At 37.8% G+C, this 5,781-nt stretch overlaps 1 pseudogene across 1 annotated transcript; it reads left to right on the forward strand.

The window, feature by feature from the left end:
• On the forward strand, positions 1 to 2,478 carry LOC137741351 (L-type lectin-domain containing receptor kinase IX.1 pseudogene; annotated as a pseudogene). The gene has a single exon (XR_015960523.1). The product of XR_015960523.1 is annotated as an L-type lectin-domain containing receptor kinase IX.1 pseudogene (transcript).
• Positions 2,479 to 5,781: the final 3,303 nt, after the last annotated feature.

A 5,781-nucleotide genomic window follows, 5' to 3' on the forward strand; every position in this document is an offset into this window, starting at 1 on the left:
CCTCCAAACAGAATTATCTTCATTTGAATCGGTAAAATAAGGACTGCTGATTAAAGCACTTTAAAAAATTGAACTGATCTTCACTCAAGAGACATAGTTCCGATGAAAGCACTTTCAGAATTATCTTAGATGTTCACAATTTGATCCGCAAAGCTCACCCAAAAACAAAATTTGTTAGAAATGGTTGTCTCACCAAAGCAGCTCCAATTCCTTTTTCTTCTGTCGTTTCAATTATTTTCTTGTGTATTTCCATTATCTTTCAACTTCTCCACCTTTCCAAATGGCATCAAAAACCTATCTCTCGAGGGAGATGCTTACATCGACGGCAAATATCTTCGACTTACCAAAAGCGCTGTTGACGACGTAAAGGACCAAAGTGTTGGTCGAGCCACCTACAGCCAACCCTTCCTCCTCCGAGACAAGGTCACGGGAAAGCTTGCCGATTTCACAACAAACTTCACATTTGTCATCGATTCCAGAGGCAAGACACCCTATGCGGACGGACTCGCCTTCTTTTTGGCGCCAAATGGATCCTTACTCAACAAGACAATAGGCAGAGGCGGCAGTCTAGGACTCCCCGTGGACACTTCTCCCCAAGTGTCAAAAATTCAGTACCCTTTTTGGGCGGTGGAGCTTGATATCTACCGGAATAATGTGACATCTGTGGAAGATCCTGCCGGAGATCATGTCGGAGTAGACATCAACTCTGTGAAGTCTAAGATGACCGAATCATGGAATGGTAGTATTACAAACGGACGAGTCAATAGTGTTGGGATTAGTTATGATTCTGCATCAAAGCATGTTGGTATTGTTTTCACAAGTTATGTGAAAGATGTTCAAGTGATGAAGTATATGGATTGCAGGGTTGATTTGAATGAAATCATCCAGGGTTGGGTCGTTGTTGGGTTCTCCGCTGCAACAGGTTCTCTGACTGCTGTGGACAAGATCCAATCATGGAGTTTTAATTCGTTTCAACTGCGTGAAGAGAATGAAACGAAGAACATGCCAGTGGTTCCTGAGCCGAGCCCCATTGTTGATCCCAAGTCAGGAAATGGGGTCAACGTAGGACTAATTGTTGGTTTGGGTGCTGGTGGGATTGCTTTCTTGGTTGGTGGGTTGGGTTTGGTTTGGTTTTTGATTTGGAAGAAGAGGGGAGGTAGTTCAAAAGATGGAATGGTTAATGACTGGATCGATGAGGAGTTCCAAAAGGGAACAGGCCCCAAGAAGTTTTCGTACGGAACATTGGCTAGATCAACAAGTAATTTTGATGAAAGAGAGAAGCTTGGAGAGGGAGGGTTTGGTGGAGTTTATCGAGGCTTCATAAAAGACTTGAACGCGTACGTTGCTGTTAAGAGGGTATCAAGCAGGTCTAGACAGGGGATGAAGGAGTATGCAGCAGAAGTAAGGATCATCAGCCGGCTAAGGCATCGGAATCTGGTGCAACTCATTGGTTGGTGCCATGAAAAAGGAGAACTCTTACTTGTGTATGAGTTCATGTCCAACGGCAGCTTGGATTCCCATTTGTTCAAAGGGAAATCCTTGTTAGCTTGGGAGGCAAGAAACAAAATTGTTCAAGGCTTGGCATCCGGGTTGTTGTATCTGCACGAAGAATGGGAACAATGTGTGCTGCACAGGGATATCAAATCCAGCAATATCATGTTGGACTCAAATTTAAACGCAAAACTTGGGGATTTCGGGTTAGCTCGGCTTGTTGACCATGGAAAACAATCACAAACAACAGTTCTGGCCGGAACTATGGGCTACATGGCTCCTGAATGTCTTACCACGGGAAAGGCTAGCAAGGAAACAGATGTCTACAGCTTTGGAGTTGTTGCGTTGGAGATAGCTTGTGGGCGAAAACCCATTGATCCCAATTTGGAAAGTAGTGAAACGAATATGGCGGGGTGGGTTTGGGAGCTTTATGGACAAGGGAAAGTCATTGAAGCAGCTGACCCTAAATTGTGTGGAGAGTTTGATGAGAAACAAATGGAGTGTTTGTTGGGTGTTGGGTTGTGGTGTGTTCATCCGGATTACACGATCAGGCCTTCGATACAACAAACCATTCAAGTGCTTAATTTTGAAGTTCCATTACCTATTCTCCCGTCGAAGATGCCGGTGGCTAGCTACTCTTCACCTCCGGTAACATTGTCAATTTTGTCTGCTGATACTACAGATTTGGAAAGGGGTGAAACTGATTCTTCAGGCTATCGTTACAACACCAAATCCTCACAGTTCACCCAATCTTCTGCATCAAATTCTTCTTTATCAGCACAGTTTAGTACACAAAATAAATTTTAATTAATAATCCTGTTCTACGTATATACAAATATTTTTTAGTTTTTTGTATTTGATTATATTGTATATGCACTGGAACTAGATAAACTAGAAGAAGTAGAGAGCGGACTAGCTCGAGTCTATTGTCCAAGCTGACTATTTTTGAAATAAATAAAAAAATAGAACAATAAGATTAGCAGAAAATCCAACTTTCAATTCTGAATTCTGAATGCTAATTGCTAACCAGTTCCATGTTTCAAGCACTTCAATGAGTTTATTCATCTTCCATATTGTACAAATTTTCTATCCAAAATGCATTTGCCCGGACTTTTCGTTAACTTTGGCCCCATCAACAGTGGCATAGTTAGGATTTTCAAATAATAGGGTCATAATATCAACCAAAAAGCTTCATTGGGTCATTTCGTCGAGCACCTAGTAGGCACTTGCGAATTCCTGCCAACATATGCTAAAATTTTATTTCAACATATGTCGACGACTACTATTACTTGTACAGGCTTGTCGATGGTGAATATAGGATACTGTGGAGTAATGTTGAAGATTTTCAAGGCTTTTCAACTAAAACATTTCATACAAGAAGAGAGAAAAGAAAGACAAATATGATAGAAGAAAATAGAAGTAGGATGAGGACGTCGTAATTTAGTTTGCCTTAGTTGTTTGTTGCGGTCAAATACAATATACAAGCAAATATACATAGAGTTTTTAAAGTTATTGGGGTCAAGGACAACCAATGATCCCATGCTGACTCTGCCACCCATCAACTAGTGGCAGATCCAGAAATATTCTTCATAGGATATGATGTAGAAGCTCTCAAATATATTTTTTTGTACAAACAATACTGGAGGGGATAGGTTCAAACATTGAAACTCGCGTGCAAAGTTGAATCCAATTAAACCCTAAACTTCTTGTAACTAAAAGAAGTTTTGGAGTATTAGTTAGTATTAGTTAAGTAAACTTAATTAAAGGGAACAACTGTAGTCTTTTTCATTAGCATCATTATTTTTGTTTAAGATGAAAGAAGCTCTCAAATAAGGATTAAGCTTTCAAATTAATGTTTGAGTTGCTAATTAAAAGCGGCAATGTTGATGCCTTCAAACTAATGGTTGTCCTTGCATCAACCTCCTCTTTGGTGCGTTGAATCGAACCAATTGCAGACTTTCTCCAAGTTGAAAGAAAAGATCAATTCAACTGAGCAATTAAATGGGAGAAGAAGAGGGTGATGGAGTAGGCGCGACAGCCTGCTCTGGCCCATGTATGCGTCCGGCACTGCCGTCAACCACACAAACAAAACAAAGCAATAAATATCAGAACTTGTCATCTTCAAGATATTGTGGTAGGGATGATAATTTTAATTGTTAAACTCAATAACTGTTTGAATGGAACGGATTTGGATATGAAAACTTGGGTATATTTTCAATATGGAGAAAAACCGTAAATATTATTTAGTTATGGTTTTGGATATGGTTAAATAGTATTATATAATATATATATATATATGTATGTTTGTATATATATGTGTGTGTGTGTATCCATTATTCATATGTGTGTACATTCATTATTTATCGAATTCATTACCTTGAGAATACAAAAGTTGCATTTTATGGGAAAATTCAAAAGTTTTGAATTAAAATCAATGAAAATTCAATGGTGCTGAAGATATTATAGATCAGCCAACATCATCAATGTTTTAAATTCAATACTTTAATTTTTATACTCTACAAAATCAGTTCATTGAATCATTTTACACATCAAATGTGTAACAACGAAATTAACATATCCTAACTTATAATGCGTCAACTGAACGAATATATTTTTGTTTGACAAAGATGGATATAACCGTTAGCTGAAAAGGAATCTGTTACCCGGTGGGTATGGTTATAGATAATCTCTGATGGTTAATTTGTGGTTATGGATATGATTGATTTTCATGGTTATGGAGATGGATATAACATTTTCGTCATCAAACTGAATCGTTGCTATCCCTAAATTGCGGTCTCCTCTCCTATTCATGTTTTTGTTTTAAAGTGGTTTGGACATATGAAACGAAAACCTACAATTGCTTTGGTTAGAAAATATAATTAGGAAATAGAGACTCATGGCAAAATGGCTAAAGAAAAACCTACAAAGAATGGGAGAGAGATTCTAAGAAAAGACATGAAGTACTTGGAGCTAACAAAACGTGGGGCAAAACTTAGTGCCGTAGCAAGCGTTTTAAGATTCATACAGCATGTTACACTTAGTGAGATAAGACTTTATTGTTGTTGTTATAACAAAGGATAGGAAAATCTACATTAAATTTATCTAAATTATGAGGGAGGGGAAGGTTTGAACTTAGGACATAATAGGTTAAAGAGGAACACTCTATCCATCACGGCAACCCACCTTAGCAATATGAGAAAATCTTATTAATATGAAACAAGAGAAATGGCACGTAGTCAAGCGGACATAAACTTTACCCTTCAAAACAATCTCCTCTCTCAGCCCATCTGATAACTAGAGTTTTCTCGAACCTTGATTCACCCCTTTTTTTTATTGATATATCGTGTTTTATTCTTCGAGGTCGTACACACATACACAAAGATTGCTAGCTTGCAATTGTCATACAAACTTTTAATCTGGCTCAAACACCTCTGAACTTTCAATTGGTGCAGATGTTCCCCCGACTGTTAGTTTTGTCCATTTTTTCCGTGAAATTGAAGGTTATTTTTGTCCGAATATGCTGCAGATGTTATTTTTGCAATTGTCATATGAACTTTTAAATTTTTGATGTGGCTTTATGTGCTTACTGTATTTATATATGCCAATGGCACGGATGAGTCGAACAAAAACCAGAACTACTGTTATTATCAAATATATATACAGAATATGTATGAACAGCCATTCTGCACAACAAAAATGGATCCTCGATCAGTTAAGGATCAGCTCGAAAAAGGTTTTGTTGGCTTGCTCGGCCTCTTTTTCCTCCCCTGGAATTTTTTCCACATGGTTTCTTCCAGGTTAGGTTTTTTCAGAGGCCATTCTTTGAGCTTGTCCGTCATTTTATTGTTCTGAGTTTGCGTGGTGATGTTTTTACTCGAGTTTTATAATATGATCCTCTTTGAAGAAAAAAAAAAAAAAGTGGCTGATTGAAACCTCTTTGAATTTCAAAGATTACTTAAAATCCTAATTGTATACTCTAAATTTATTTAAAATCATTAAAATCATTCAAAATTTCAATTGAATACACTTTCTTAAACTTGACGAACCGTCTTTTGAAAAATAAAAAACCTTTTTAACTCAAACCCAATCGTCAGCCCATCCTAGCTCCAAAAAAATGTTTTGGGCTGAAAAAAAAATTAAAATATACGTTTATTAATAGAGGCCCATCCCAGAAAAATAAAGAGAGAGTCTTGGCGTAGTCTCTTTCGCGCACGCCTCATTCACTTCCCAGCGACTTCACGTCAACCTTTCTTCTTACACGTTTTTAGTTTTCACCGCTTCTCGCTTCTC

This window comes from Pyrus communis, chromosome 3 (genome assembly GCF_041283825.1).
Source record: "Pyrus communis isolate YQ-2024b chromosome 3, ASM4128382v1, whole genome shotgun sequence".
Classification (NCBI taxonomy): Eukaryota; Viridiplantae; Streptophyta; class Magnoliopsida; order Rosales; family Rosaceae; genus Pyrus; species Pyrus communis.